This window comes from Hevea brasiliensis, chromosome 7 (genome assembly GCF_030052815.1).
Source record: "Hevea brasiliensis isolate MT/VB/25A 57/8 chromosome 7, ASM3005281v1, whole genome shotgun sequence".
Lineage (NCBI taxonomy): Eukaryota > Viridiplantae > Streptophyta > Magnoliopsida > Malpighiales > Euphorbiaceae > Hevea > Hevea brasiliensis.
This window is the reverse complement of record NC_079499.1, coordinates 74,045,815-74,063,029: the sequence shown is the minus strand read 5'-3', so window position 1 is coordinate 74,063,029 and position 17,215 is coordinate 74,045,815.

The window sequence follows — 17,215 nt, the reverse complement described above, 5'->3', positions numbered from 1 at the left end:
TTGCACGCGGGCAAATTTCAGGTCAATCCGAGTTAAGTAGACCAAGTTATGGTCATTATACTCATCACTGGTCAAATGGTACCATTTTAGGTCAATTTTAGGTCAATTTGGTCAACTCTGGTTCGGCCAGTTTCTGGACCCGAACTTGTGCAAGTTGTTTGACTTGCTTATGGTCATTTCTGGGATTTGGTGTCTTCATACGACTTGTAGGTATGGGTCTTAACTATTCTTGGTCAAAATTTCAGGTCAATTGGACCTGGTTTAAGTGAGTTATGGCCTAAACACTCACTGCTGCCCAATTGGTCATTTTTCAGGTCCTAATTGCACCTAATCCGAATTGGTCATTTTTTTAGGTCACCTTGCAAGCAGAATTTTGGTATGTTTTCTCAATGAAAGTTGGCACATTTTGTTCCTAGTTTCACCTACAATTGGTCTCATACCAATTGAGGTTACACATTTAAGGTTATAGGCTAAAATGTACACTGCCCTCACTATGCCTTTCACACCCCACTTCAAACACATATTTACCTTGCAAAGTTTACTTCCATACCCTACCAATCTGTTTTGGTACATTACCAAAAGCATTTTCTACTTTACATTAACATTATTTTGGGCAGATTACCATTACCCTCAACACACCAAGTATAATTCACATTTACAATTTCTAAGTACCATTACATACACACCTAACCATTACAAATCTTACATACACTTTTCAATATCAATCTACATACATATCATCAATCCTTCTAGGTCAATATTCTGCCCACACTTCCTTCAATACATACAATTACTCAAGTGTTCCCAAGCTGCCGCAAATCTTCTTCAACATCAAAGTGCCTCAAGTTACCAATTCCCATCCAAGTGCATAAATCACCATATAAACATGAAATAATTCACTAGGTTACTAAATCACCATGATCAACATTATTTCTCATCAATTATATGCACAAATATCTCATCAAAAACGTGACTCATGGCTGTCCAAAATGAAAACAACAATAACTCTTCAAACTCAAAATTTTCCTTCACCAAACCAACACCCATAACATGCACACAAAACTTAACAAAGGAATTCTCAAAAAATGTAAACTTACCTTTGATTGTAACTTGCTAAACCTTCACCAAACTTCTCAAAATTGGTATCAATATCTTCCTTGTGATGTGTAGACAAAGTTTAATGAAGAAACCTAAGAGGTTGGAGTTGAAAATGGAGAGTTAAGAAAGCTTGCATGAAAAATGGCTATGGAGTTTCCTCTCACCTTCATTCACGGCAATGTTGAATTCATGTGGAGAAGATGGAGTTTCAGCTGCATATTAAGTGTACACATGTCCCACTATGTGTTTAATTAATTCCCTTAGTGGTCCACTAAAAAATTAAATCATATTTTAAGCTAAACTTTCACTTAATCCCACATTAAATCCTTGATTTTAGCTATTTATTTTAGGTACCACCAAATTAATTTTTCATTTCATTTTCTAAGTGTAATATTATTTATTTTTAATGGACATTTAGGTCAAAAGACAATTTGGGATGTCAAATGACCATAATGCCCCTGTTCGGGTTATGTTCCCGATTTTTCAGATACTGGGTTTTGTCTGTTTTTCGATTTCTCACTTTTCTTTGTACTATTTATTTAATTTTTCTTTGATATTTCTAATGATATTTATTCTTCAACAAGGGTCTATTTATGTCCCAAAAATGTTTTCCAGGGTTCCCCGCAGTCCAGGGCCAGTCAACGGTCCACGCCGTGACTTCCCAGTGCGGTCACCCATCGTTAGGTTTCCCGGCTCGTTTAACTTGATCACATTTCTTTGCTATCATTTTTCCTTTGTTTTTCTTGTACTTTCTTTTCTTGTATTTCATTATTTATGTCTCCTCATTCATATTGAAGTGTAGTTCTAGGCTTCCTAGCCGTCCGGACAGCACTGGTCACCGGAGCAGTAGAACGCACTACCGAACTTAGGGGTGTTACAATTCTCCCCCCCTTAAATAAATTTCGTCCACGAAATTTTTACCCAGTAGCCATCTTACAATAGTCATACGTTTATTTCTCCTTTCTATATGATCGTAAGACTTTTAACAATCTAATACAATGTTTAATTTGTTTGGATAACACCAATCTCCTCTTACTATTATGCTGTCTAATATTTTGGTTCACGTTGCTCCTTGAATGACCCTTGAGGTCATGTTAGAATCATTCATCAGTCATTGGTCCTCTGACCATTCTAGTCCATAGTCTTCCTCACATTTGTAATATTTCTTTGTTACACATGAATCAACTGTTCAATTCTCTACTTTCATAACTCTTTTTATCTGTCAATATTCTATAACTTACTTCCTTTTGTACTGAACTATAACCTTTCGATATTTTAACTTTTGAGTTTTAGATCCCTAAGTAGGATTTTCAAACTTATTTCTAACAATTAAATTCTGTCATGGCATAACTATACCAAAATAGATGCCGTTGGCAACTATTCTTATCTAGGTGTACTATCGGGTAGTACGTAGCTCTACACAATAATCTCAAGTCAGTACTGTTATCTGCAGCTTACAGTATAAACATCAAGAATATTGCATAGTTACTACGATACATCCCAATAGATCAAACTTTGTTATCTTTTATTCTTTTTGAATTCACTGATATTCGAATCTTATTCTGATTACAATATCCATTAGCAATTTCTAACAGTAACCTCCTTGCCCTCATCTAGAGCAATTCCATTACTGCATCTTACTTTTACGTCCTCTTGCCTTACATTAAGTAGGCTCGCCAATTAGCTTTATAATTTATGGTGTGTTAGAAAATACTTTTCGCCGATAAACTCTTTCAAAAGTAATTTCACTTATTATCACAATCCTTATCTCAAGGACTAATCACTAATGCATCAAAATTTATTCCTCAGAAGGAATAACAATGAACATATAGTTCTAACACTAACATAAAAGTATGCAAACTCGTGTCAAACAATACATATATATAAATCTCAGTAGCTAATTGAGAAAGTACCAAAGAATGATGTCAAAAGTCTCACTCTTTTCTGTCAGATAGCGTATACTCTAGTTGAAGCATCACCTGCTTTTGGCTGATTCACGATGAGTCGACTTCTAGGTGTACTACCCCTACCTCTACCTTTGCCTCTACTAACTGATGGTGAACTCTTTGGGGTAGAAACTTGGGTTGATCCCTTTGGTGTAGTAAATGATCCAGAACGACCTGGATTTACACAATCCCTAGCAAAATGACCAGTCTCTCCACAGTTAAAACATGCTCCTACGGCTCTATAACATACCCCACTATGTGGTTTACCACAAGTTTCACAAAGTCGATCTGACAGCGCATTTCTGGGTTTCCGTTGAGTTTGCTGATCGGATCGAGGTGGTTTCTGTCCAAAAGATCTATCTCTACCGGACTTCTTACTATCTCCGTCAGATCCCCAAAGTTTTTCCTCTTTCCAAGAGGGACCACTAGAACTCTGTCACGACTTTCCCTCTTTTCTGCCTTCTCTGATTTCTTTTTCTCAAGAGCTGCTTCAGATTCAATTCTTTCTAATTCTAGTGCTTGAGAAATAAGTTCAGAGAAGTTGTTATGTTTGAATCCGACCACTTGTAATCTGATACTAGGCTTCAAGCCGGTTTCAAACCTCTTACATCTCTCCCTGCTGGTAGAAAGTAGACTTACTGCATAATGGCTTAGGCGGGAGAATTCCCTTTCATACTCAAACCACCGATCCCCTGCTTTGGACTTAGGAATTCTTGCGACTTCGGTCTACATAAGCATCGGGGACATATTTTTGCCTGAATTCCTGAGGAAGTCATTCCATGTTAGCACCTGCAGTTCTACTGCATCGTGGGGAATGGTTTTCCACCATCATAAGCATCTCCTGTAGTAAGGATATCGAGTACTCAAATATGAGCTCTTACAGCACAATGCACTTCTTGAAAACCCTATCCATCCTCTCTAACCATTGTTCACCTTCTAGAGGATCTATCGTCCCTTAAACTCTGTAGCCCCATACTTCATCAATTTGTCATATTGTCTAGCAGAAGACTGTGGTTATACCACTGGTGTCTGTATTGGGGATTGAGTATGCACATTACCATCAATTTGTTTGAACATTGCAGCTGTCACGAGCGAATCGAGCGGCAGAATCGCAGATGCAGGGTGGTGCTCTTGAACCATCGACATTATGTAGGCATGGGGCATCCTTGCACCTCGGCCTCTATCGATTGATCGATCAACGAACCCCCTCTTCCATAGTCAATTCGAGGATTTTAGACCTCTGTACAATAATACAAGTAGATTTCCTCCGTTAGTGCATATTTATAATGTAATGTACGTATGTATCAAACAATGATATTGAGCGGTTGTAATCGTGAAGAAAGAATATTCAAGTAACAAGTGAAAACAGAATTTAAAAACTTTGCTCTGATACCACTAAAACATGTCACACCCTACCCCTCTGTAAGGCATGACATGATCCCGTAGTATACCTGATGAATTAACAACTCCATCTACTGATAACCCATTAAATACACTACAAGGGATTTTAAAACTTTTCTTACTTCTTTTACGATGGTGAGCACTATTTACAGTGTTAAAGACTTTGGTGAAATGAAGTTAAAAAACTAAATCATTTGATTTATTTGGAATATCAGTAAAAATATTGGCAAGGTGCCATTTGTATTTTTGACAAAACAGTTCTTCATAAAACATTTAAAAATCACTTCAATTAATTAAAAAATCACAACTACAACATAATTCTCAAAACAACACATTACTAAACTCAATTCAATATAAAATTTTTCAAAGTCTGAGATAAGGAAATATAATACAATTTTTATAAGTCAAATAACTCATAATAAATTTACAACTTCAAGGTAAAATTTGAATTTACAATCGCTCAAAACCAAAAACAAAATGTACATACAAAGTGTCATACATTACAAAGACAAAATGCAAAATATTGGTATTCTCATTATACCGTGTAATCCTCACTTTGGATGTATTAGCGGCCTAGTCTGCACGCCTCTGTCTGCTCTCTACCGCGATAAAGAATAAAGCTATCACGAGACAATGTCTCGATGGTGCACAACATTAACCAAATACAATTTTAATTCACAATTCATAAATCATATCAATAGTGGATACTTAAAACCATAGTTAAATTCAAGACAATGAATGTCATAAGGAATTTAAACTCCAATTCACAAATTATCAAAATTCATAATAACACAATTTAGTCAAATAGTTTAAGAATACCGTATTGCCAATTCATGCACAATTTGATCAAATAACTGAATAATACCTTTTTGCAAATCAATAACACAATTCGATCAAATAACTGAATAATATCGTTTTGCAAATCAATAACACAATTCAATCAAATAACTGAATAATATCGTTTTGCAAATCAATAACACAATTGATCAAATAACTGAATAATATCGTTTTGCAAATCAATAACACAATTGATCAAATAATGAATAATATCGTTTTGCAAATCAATAACACCATTCGATCAAATAATTGAACAATACAATGTTGCCAATCAATAACACAATTTAGGTCATGACACAAATTTGTCCATATATGCCGTGTTGTACACCACGACAAGACATACTCACCCCAATAATCGAAATCAATGAGGGAGGAAGCTAGCTATCTAATGAGTACTCATACATACTCACCTCGGTCGAAGTCAAAGAGGAGGAACATAATCATACTCACCCTGCATCGATAAGTCAAAGAGGGAGGAATAATCACACTTACCCCATTAATGGAGGAGGAACATAATATCCGTGTCATGCCAATTGTGAGTCAAAACAATTCCAAACATTTTATTCAAATGATCCGTAAGAATCCAATAAATTTCCAAAGTTATAATTTCATTCACAAAATGGCAACACAATTCGTAATTCACTTCAATTTCCACAAAAACCATTTACAGTGCTTTTCAATCAATAAGTATCCATCAATATCATTCAAACAATTTTTCACAGTTTCAAACCATTCACAATGTTTTTCAATCAATAAGTGTCCACCAAACACATTTCCACAATTTAAAACAATAATATACAAATAGTCATAATTTATTTCAATTGAAAAATTCAAAAGAAATAGCCGTTGTGCACAAACCTCTGATGACTGTCCCCACAGTCCGACTCGGTGTTTCCTTCCTTTTCTTTGAGTCCTTGTTAACTGAGAAACACAATTTGAAGTGTTTCAGTACTAAATTAAACTGTCTCTATCGATGGTGTTTGGTAAATAATGCACTGAACTCAATTATTCACTTAATCACCTAATATACCGACTCTCGTTGCGTTTTAGGTAAATTAGGTTTTAGTGTCGTTAATATGTCACATTCGATAGGGTTTTAGGTTTGGTACGTTTTACCAAAGTCATTTCCTTGTTTAGTGCACTTTAATGCAAATTGCTGGATTCCGGGATACTGGTTTGACCTAGCCGGACGGTCTAGTTCCCTCGGTTTTCGGGTTTCGGTCAAAACTACAAACTTGTAGATCTAGGTCTTATTGCACTCGGGGCAAAATTTCAGGTCAATCCGAGTTAAGTAGACCAAGTTATGGTCATTATACTACTGCTGGTCAAATGGTACCATTTTAGGTCAATTTTAGGTCAATTTGGTCAACTCTGGTTCGGCCAGTTTCTGGACCCGAACTTGTGCAAGTTGTTTGACTTGCTTATGGTCATTTCTGGGCTTTGGTGTCTTCATAAGACTTGTAGGTATGGGTCTTAACTATTCTTGGTCAAAATTTCAGGTCAATTGGACCTGGTTTGAGTGAGTTATGGCCTAAACACTCACTGCTGCCCAATTGGTCATTTTTCAGGTCCTAATTGCACCTAATCCGAATTGGTCATTTTTTTAGGTCACCTTGCAAGCAGAATTTTGGTATGTTTTCTCAATGAAAGTTGGCACATTTTGTTCCTAGTTTCACCTACAATTGGTCTCATACCAATTGAGGTTACACATTTAAGGTTATAGGCTAAAATGTACACTGCCCTCACTATGCCTTTCACACCCCACTTCAAACACATATTTACCTTGCAAAGTTTACTTCCATACCCTACCAATCTGTTTTGGTACATTACCAAAAGCATTTTCTACTTTACATTAACATTATTTTGGGCAGATTACCATTACCCTCAACACACCAAGTATAATTCACATTTACAATTTCTAAGTACCATTACATACACACCTAACCATTACAAATCTTACATACACTTTTCAATATCAATCTACATACATATCATCAATCCTTCTAGGTCAATATTCTGCCCACACTTCCTTCAATACATACAATTACTCAAGTGTTCCCAAGCTGCCGCAAATCTTCTTCAACATCAAAGTGCCGTCCAAGTTACCAATTCCCATCCAAGTGCATAAATCACCATATAAACATGAAATAATTCACTAGGTTACTAAATCACCATGATCAACATTATTTCTCATCAATTATATGCACAAATATCTCATCAAAAATGTGACTCATGGCTGTCCAAAATGAAAACAACAATAACTCTTCAAACTCAAAATTTTCCTTCACCAAACCAACACCCATAACATGCACACAAAACTTAACAAAGGAATTCTCAAAAAATGTAAACTTACCTTTGATTGTAACTTGCTAAACCTTCACCAAACTTCTCAAAATTGGTATCAATATCTTCCTTGTGATGTGTAGACAAAGTTTAATGAAGAAACCTAAGAGGTTGGAGTTGAAAATGGAGAGTTAAGAAAGCTTGCATGAAAAATGGCTATGGAGTTTCCTCTCACCTTCATTCACGGCAATGTTGAATTCATGTGGAGAAGATGGAGTTTCAGCTGCATATTAAGTGTACACATGTCCCACTATGTGTTTAATTAATTCCCTTAGTGGTCCACTAAAAAATTAAATCATATTTTAAGCTAAACTTTCACTTAATCCCACATTAAACCCTTGATTTTAGCTATTTATTTTAGGTACCACCAAATTAATTTTTCATTTCATTTTCTAAGTGTAATATTATTTATTTTTAATGGACATTTAGGTCAAAAGACAATTCGGGATGTCAAATGACCATAATGCCCCTGTTCGGGTTATGTTCCCGATTTTTCGGTATTACCGGGTTTTGTCTGTTTTTCGATTTCTCACTTTTCTTTGTACTATTTATTTAATTTTTCTTTGATATTTCTAATGATATTTATTCTTCAACAAGGGTCTATTTATGTCCCAAAAATGTTTTCCAGGGTTCCCCGCAGTCCAGGGCCAGTCAACGGTCCACGCCGTGACTTCCCAGTGCGGTCACCCATCGTTAGGTTTCCCGGCTCGTTTAACTTGATCACATTTCTTTGCTATCATTTTTCCTTTGTTTTTCTTGTACTTTCTTTTCTTGTATTTCATTATTTATGTCTCCTCATTCATATTGAAGTGTAGTTCTAGGCTTCCTAGCCGTCCGGACAGCACTGGTCACCGGAGCAGTAGAACGCACTACCGAACTTAGGGGTGTTACATAGCTAGCCTTGTGATATGATTTCTCTTTAGCCTCTGGCTATTGAGATTCTATTTGTTTCGAATGGCGTGATCTAACTGTGGGTTTTATGAAATGTGTTTTGATACTTTGAAATGAACTTGGTTTACATGTAAAATCTTACAATGCATGATTGTATTAAATTTTCATGTTTAGCCAAATTTTTGAATGAATGTGCTTTAAGTTTTGCATAAAGATTATTTTAGTATATTGTGCACCACTGAGTCCTAGTACTCAGCGATAGCTTTTATTGCTGTCGCAGATACAGAAACTAGAGGAGCAGCAGACTGAGCTGCTGAGGTGTGAGAAGCTACCAGCCTAAAGTTTTCGGGTATAATTTATACCCTAACTGTAAATACTTCTTTTGATGTATATATTGCACATAAATGTATGGACATGTAAAAATGGGTCTTGAGCAGCTTGTACACAAATTTGTATGAAGTTTGTAATAAAGTTTAGTTTGTGTTTCTTTTGATATAAATTTGTAAGGTTGTGTATAAATTATTTTGTTTTTAATGAAATATGAATGATATTGATTGACAGTATTTTGAGAAATTGATTGAGTTTGATTGTGAAACCGAAGTAGGGGTTGAGAAAAACTTTTAGAAGTGCTTTTTACAGGTATTTGAAGAACGGTTTTCTCAAAATACAGAGGAAACTCTGTCAAAATTTTTACAGAATTTGCGGAAAACTAAAATGGACCAAAAATATTAACTAGTTTTAATTTTAACTAAATGTTTTAAATACTTATTAGAAATGCTCACCACTTGTCAAAGATAAGAATATTGTTTTAAAATCCCTTGCAGGGTACTTAATGAGTTATCGGTAGGTGAAGTTCGGTAGTTCATTAGGTATTCTACGGGATCATGTTATGCCTTACAGAGGGGTAAGGTGTGACAAACTCTCTATTTTCAGTTCGTTCATTATCCTGTGGTGCTCTCATTTTCAGCTCTTTGTTTTCTTTAGTTCCACTCCCATTGTGCAGGCTCAACCTCATTTAAACTCGGGTATTATTTCGACCCGATTGCATTTTAGCGAAGCATCCTTCGTTTCAAGGCAGACCTTAACCTTCCCGTTACCAACCTGCAGTTCTATTAAGCTTGTGATTCCATACTTAGTTTAGTAGATTTGGCTCCCTTCAGGTGAGTGCTCGTATTGCCATTTTATTAAGTGCTCGTTTTCATTTTACGCATTTCCTTTGTTCTTTTATGTATGTAGTTTTTTTTTCTAAGTTTATATTGCGCTAAATAATACCAAAAGGTTACTCTCGGGTTTACTTCTTTGTTGATCAGTCCATTCTTTTTGTTAATCTTTGTTATTTCTGAATGCAAGTCTTCTAGTCTCGAGTAATGTATAAGGGGTCGAGTAAAATGTAGGTAACCGTATCTTAAGGGTCTCTTTAAAAATAATAAAAGGTCTAAACAATAAGTCGGGAAAATAGTAAGGCCGAATCACTAGAATAATGCAAAAGACAATTGAGTAAGACAAAACAAGGTAGAGTAAAACCGAACTTTAAGATAGATAAATGGGATAGATCGGGTATCAAAAGGTACTGGTAAGGCAACCACATAGGAAGGTCGGAAAATTCGGTTTGGTATCTCCTGACTAGTTATAAGATACCAATGAGTTAAAAGAAGCCTTATTCCGAGCCCCTGCATCTTTAAATGCCAAAACCCTTAGGTCTAGGATTTCGTGACCGGTAGCTTTAATCAAGTTTCGAGAGATCGGAAAAGTCCTTATCCGATCCCTATTAAAATAAAAGAGATCGGAGGAGAGTTCTTATCCGGTTCTCACTTAAAAATTTTAATAAATATTTAAAAGGAGATTGGAGGAGAGTTCTTATCCGGTTTCCACTTAAAAATTTTAATAAATATTTAAAAGGGGATCGGAGGAGAGTTCTTATCCGATTCTCAAGCTTAAAATTTTAATAAATATTTAAAAAAGAGATCGGAGGAGAGTTCTTATCCGATTCTCAAACTTAAAAATTTTATCAAATATTTAAATAGAGATCGGAGGAGAGTTCTTATCCGATTCTCAAGCTTAAAAAGTTTAATAAATATTTAAAGGAGATCGGAGGAAAGTTCTTATCCGATTCCCAAATTAAATTTTAACAAATACGTAAGATGATTCCCCCTGAAATAAAATTAATACGCAACAGCAACTCACTAAGGTCATCTCATTTACTTATGTTTCTGGAAAATCCGGATTAGTGAAAAATCAAACATTCCTTTCAGTCAAAAGGATTAACATTTCCATTCAAACCCTCCTAACTATGAAGAACGTGAAGTTAAATCTGCTTACCCTCGTTGAGGGACGAGGTGGGGTGCCTAACACCTTCCCCACCCGTTCATGGACCCCGAACCTAGAATCTCTATTTTTAAAGTGGTTTTATTTTAACTTACTTTCACAAATAGTTTTCTTTAATTTCCCTCAAAATTAAAATGGCGACTCCTCACTTTTCCCACTTCGGTGAGTGTTCGTCCAGGCGACCGCAAAACCCCTTGCGACAAGTATATTGCTGCATCAGATGCTGCAAAGGAAGCTTTTTGGATAAATAAGTTCGTGACAGAACTTACAGTAGTTCCTTCAATTGAGTTAGTAGTTCCACTACACTGTGACAATAATGGAGCAGTCATACAGGCTAAGGAACCTCGGTCTCACCAAAAATCCAAACACATAGAAAGGCACTACCACATTATTAGAGAAATAGTTGGGCAAGGCGATATAGCCATGCAGAAAATAGCATCAGCTGAAAATCCAGCTGATCCATTCACTAAGCCTATGTCACCGACTCAGCTAGACCGACATCTTGAGAAGATGGGTCTAAGATATTGTAATGAATGGCTCTAGTGCTAGTGGGAGATTGTTAGTAGTATGCCCTAGAGCATGTCATTTAGTATGTATCTTATATATGTTTTTATTAATAAAAGGCATTTCCACTTTTCCGTTTACATAAGATATTTATGTGTAATAGAAAAGGTCCATTGATATTTTGTTAAAAATTATATTATTAAGTTGTTAAGAATATGAGTGACAATGTTTCTAGTATAAAGTATCATAAATAGGTTCACAATCAAGGATACTTCATAATAAGGACATGACTTATCCATAAAGATTGTATTCATGTTTGTTCCCAAGTTATTTATATGAGATGTAAATAAGATGGAATGGTGAGTCTCATGCCATATGACAAACATGATAGGCACTTATAAATGATAAGTAGGCTGAACCAGTGACACTTATGACAAGCACATGGAGTTTACTCTTGTCAATGTTTTGTCATAAATCATATCAGTGCATATAATCTTTAAACCTGAGATAGCACAGTTATCTTGTATATAGGTAGTTTGAGTTTGATACTACTTTCATACTTGTACTGTGTATAGGTATATGGGCATGTGTTGCCTCCTACTGGTTATATATGGAGGTAGGTGTTGATCAAGATGGAATCTATTCCTCTAAGTAAATAGAGATAAAATCCTATGTTCATTTAATTGTTCTTGATGTTTCAAGTTCCTGGCTAGGACAGATAGATTTAATCAGAAAAGAGTTTCTGATGAGAAAATCTTTTAAATCAAGAACTGGAATTAAAAGAGAACATAATATTCATACCAAATGGAGTTTGACATAAACCATGACTCTAGCTTGAGTTGGGATTTTGTAACAGAAAGATTCTAGTGCATGGTAACATATGATTATAGGTTCATTAAGGTAGACCTTATTACTAATTGGGTGGCCATGGTATGCTATACTAGGTGTTAACCATGGTCTATGAGGTGCATAAAATGATTTAGAGAAATCATTTATGGTAAGAAAGAGTTCTGATGATATTAAGAGTTGATATCATATCTCATTGCCAATTAGTGATGAGCCTAGTAAGTCACATACATACACAAGTTATCACCTAATTAAATATGATTTAATTAATTAATTAAAGAGTTTAATTGATTAATTAAATTGGTTTGGTTTGCAATTAGATTGCAAAGTCCCTAGCATGACTTGAAACTAAATCTAGATTATTGGATGTATAGTATAAGTTAAATTTATATTTAAAGTGTCTAAATATGAATTTAATTAATGAGAAATTAATTAATTTATGTTTGATATAAATTGATTAGAAGAAGAGAAATAATTATTTTGGGTTAAGAACTCAAAATTAAGACATAGGGGCATTTTGGTCATTTCACAGGGTGACATGTGGCACCATGAGATGGTGACACATGGCATTATACATAAGCTTGTCAAATGTTTTTTAATCATGTAAAATGATTAAAACTAAGATTAAATATAGGTTTGACACTTGGCACAATGTGATTGGGTCAATTAAACGTAGAACCAATCAAAGGGTGACATGTGGCAAGGGTTTAAGTGGTAACCTAGCTATATAAGTGTTGTTATGAAAAATAAAACACACAAGCTGCTGCCTCCCATTGTGTGCCGCCACCCTTGAGACTCATATTCTCTCTTCCTCTTCATCTCTCATCTATTCCAAGAGATTAGCAAACAATCTATTGAATTAAAAATTCTAGAAATCGTTTCTAGTGCCCTGTTTACATCTTTAATCTCTTAAAAGGCAGAACTTGATTTTCTAAATAATAGAAAAAGCTTTAGAAGCTGTTCAAGGGTTGCCATAGGTGTTCTTGGTGTGGACAAGCTAGAGGGACAACATCTGGTGTCCTGAAGACGAATCTCAAAGGCACAAATACACTACAGTGCATCAAGAGGTTAGTGTGTTTGTTGTTGATTTAATCTAGGGTTCTAAAAGTAATCTGATTAATTCTAAAATCTTAAATGGCAAATACAGATCCAAAAACATATTAAAAGAGTTTTAATATGTTGTTTATCATTGAAATCGAATAGATAAAAATAAATATTGCATGATGCATGTGACCCTAGGTGAAAATTTTTGAATTCAATGATATAAACTTGTGTTTTTCACGCTTTCGCTCCTTCAGTTTAAGATGTTGTTATTGATGGCAGCATGGATATGTGTATAATGGGTTGGAATTGGGTATGTAAATGGAGTATATTCATGTGGTTAAATAGTGTAAATGGACTTTGGAAAATTCTGTTTTATAATGTGCATATTGAGAATGGTTACAAGCTGTGTCACACTTTATCCCTTGTAAGGCATGACATGTTCCCGTAGCATACCTAATCAATCACTGAACTCCACCTACCGATAACCCATTAGTTATGCTACAGAGGATTTTAAAACAAACCATAGCTTTTTATCTTATCAATTCTTTCGCGGAAAACTGTATGAGAATAGTTAAAATTCCATGTAAACATTCATTGGAAATAATGATAGACTAAATATTGCAAAAGATACATTTTCATAAGTTTCAAAGTAAAATACAAAATAGTTACAAACTCAAAATGTGATAGCAATGCAATGCTTTTAAATACAAACTACTCAATGTCCGTACATCCATGCATATAGGTGCAAAATACATCAAAAGGAAATTACAGGGGTATAACTACAATATAAACCCATAAACAATACCAAAATGCTGCTTCCAAGTCTCTCACTCGGCAGCCTTCTCCTTTCCCTTACCTGCGACAGCATAAAGAAGCTATCGCTGAGTATATCACTCAGTGGTGCACAACTAATAACTTTAAAACTTAAGGTAAAACACAATTTATCAAAGCATAATAAATCACATTTTTCTTAAGCATGAAAACTTCACAATAGTTCTAAGTTCATAAGAGCCATTTATTGGAATAACATTTTAAATGAGAAATCATACTTCATAAATCACAATTCACAAAGCATTAGTGTTGCCAACATCAACACACAGTTCAGGCCATGACACAAAATTTTATGATCAGTGCCGTGTTGTACACCACAACAAAGCAATCTCAACCTCACTAACTGTTATTAATGAGGGAAGGGCTAGCTAGCTAATGAGTACTGATGTAGTCTTACTCCACTAACCATTATTAATGGGAGACATAATCAATATCAATTATAAAACCCCAAATAGCCGTTACTACTGGGGAGTTCCAAAGGGACTATCATGCTAACTGTGGTTTCAAAATAACTTTCAAGAGTTTCTAAATCAATAATCACGTTTGCAAAACAATAACATATTCAAATCATCATAAAACCCATAAAAGGGGTGGTAACACACAAATTCCTCAAATACAAGAGAAAAACATACCTCATTCAAAATAAACTCATTTCAAATCAAACTCATTCAAATAAACTCATTCAAATCAATTTACGAAGCTAAAATAAAGAAAAAGGTTAGTTGTGCACAAACCTTCAATAATTCTCCTTCTTTGTTACCTACTTCTCCTTGTCCATTCCAACTTCTTTTTCTACTGAAAATACACAAGTAGAATACCTCAATACCAATCTCAATTGCTGCCAAGACTCATTGCATGCATGTCTAATGCATCCCAAGTTAGCTTTGAAAATTTTAGAATATTTTGGTTTTGGGACAGCTTGGTGCCCCAAGTTTTGAACCCGATTTGTACCTAGTTTAGATCATAATTTGGTGAGGTATTCTTCATGAAAATTGTTCATTTAGGTCTTAACTTTATTTTCCTTTTTGAATCGCCTAATTCGGAGCTGTGTAGCTCAAGTTATGCCCAAAACACGATTACTGTTTACGTCACTGTTCATGCTGCAGAATTTAGTTCTAGCAGATTTATCAATTCAAATTCGTTCAACAATTTGACCAAGTTAAGTCCATAATTTGGTCTAATGGTCTTCATATGAAATGTTCTACTATGTCTTAGTTTTCCATCGGTTCAAGAATCGCCTAAATCAGAGTTTTCTAGAGAGAGTTATAGCCTTGCAAAGTTTACTGTTTATTTAGTCAATTTTAGCTGCCCAGATTCTGGCAGATTCGGTGACCCAAATTCGTTGCGCAATTTGATTGAGTTAAGTTCATAATTTGGCCTAAAATTCTTCATATGAAATGTTCTACTATATCTTAGGTTTACATTGGTTCATGAATAACCTAAATTAGTGTTTTCTAGAGAGAGTTATGGCTATTTAAACTTTACTGTTCACGTGCATAATTCTGCAGGTTCCAGAATTTTATCTCCCATTTCAAGGCTCATTTCGGGTAGCTTACGATCATTTTCGGGGCAAGGTATCTACATGAAAAATTCTAGCCCTATGTCTTAAGTTTCGTTTCCAATTGGTTTCACAACAATTGGAGTTGTGTAGCTTAAGTTATGAGCTTCCAAACACACTGATATCAGTGTGCAAAATTCTGCCCTAAGTTCAATTTTTCTTTTCTTCAATTACTTCCATTAACCAACCTCAATTCACATTTAATTCACCCAAAATGACTTTAATTTAGCATTGACACATCAATGGCACTTCCTAGTACAAACCCCACAATTTTCAAATACCAAAGTTTGTAATTTTCCCTAATCCTACCATTTCAGTACTTCCATTCATCAACCCAATGTCAATTCAAACTAAATAAACCTCAAATGATCATAATTTAACACTATACACACCAACTTCACTCTCTAGCACCAAAACCCTATTTCCCCATGAACCCTAATCTTCTATAATTCAATTTATGCAATCCCAGGAAATCTTACTACTTCCACCTCTCTTTTCGGAAGCAATCCTGGCAATTCTTTCGAAAAGACATTCAAAAAATCCCATACCGTAGGAATATCTTTAAGATCTGGACTCCCCACCTAGGTGTCTATCACATGAGCTAGATAAGCTTCACATCCCTTTCTAATCATCTTTCTAGCAAGTGCAGCTGAAATGATGTTGGATGGCAATAACTGCCTCTCCCCGTGTATTACTACGTCTACATACTCGGGAAGACCAAAAGTGACTATCTTCAGTCTACAGTCGATCATGGCGTGATGCCTAGCTAACCAATCCATGCCCAAGATGATATCATAATCTCGGAAGGGCATGTCAATTAAGTCTGACAGGAATGTATGTCCTTGGATCACCAAAGGACAATCCTTATAAAATTTGTTCACCCTAACCTCTTGTCCTAAAGGACCAGTTACTAGCACATCATAATCCAATTTCACACAAGGAATAGCAATAGAGCATGCAATACTAGCACTAGTATAAGAATGTGTAGAACCAGGGTCAAACAGCACATATACATCTCTATCAAAAATGGAGAAAGTACTAGCCACAACATCTGATGTCTCAGCTTCATCCCTCTGGCGTATGGTGTACACCCGGACTGGTGCACCACTCTGCTCTGGTTGGCTCACTGTGCCCTGGCTGCCAGAAGTGTTACCTCTACCCCTGCCTCTACCTCTACTAGTTGTCTGTTGTCCTCTAGAAGCAGAACCTTGAACAGATCCCTCAGTGGTAGTAGGCAGCCATGATCTGCGGGCACTAGTGCAATCTCTAGCAAATTGCCCACTTCCACCACAAGTGTAATAGGCTCCTATGGCCTTATAACATACTCCTCCATGAGTCCTGCCACAAGTCTCACAAGCACGGGTAGGAAAGGAACCCCTAGATGTTTGCTGTCCGAATCTAAGTGGCCTTTGCCCTGAGAATCTTCCCCTACTAGATCCTCTGTTACTTGGTCCCCCAAAGCTCTTCCTCTTACCCGAATTGTTACTTGGACTCTAACCTGTAGTCTTACTGCTCTTCTCTTTTTAAGTGATTACCTTCTCAGATGCCCCTTCCAGTTCTATCCTTTCCAATTCAAGGGCCTGTGATATCA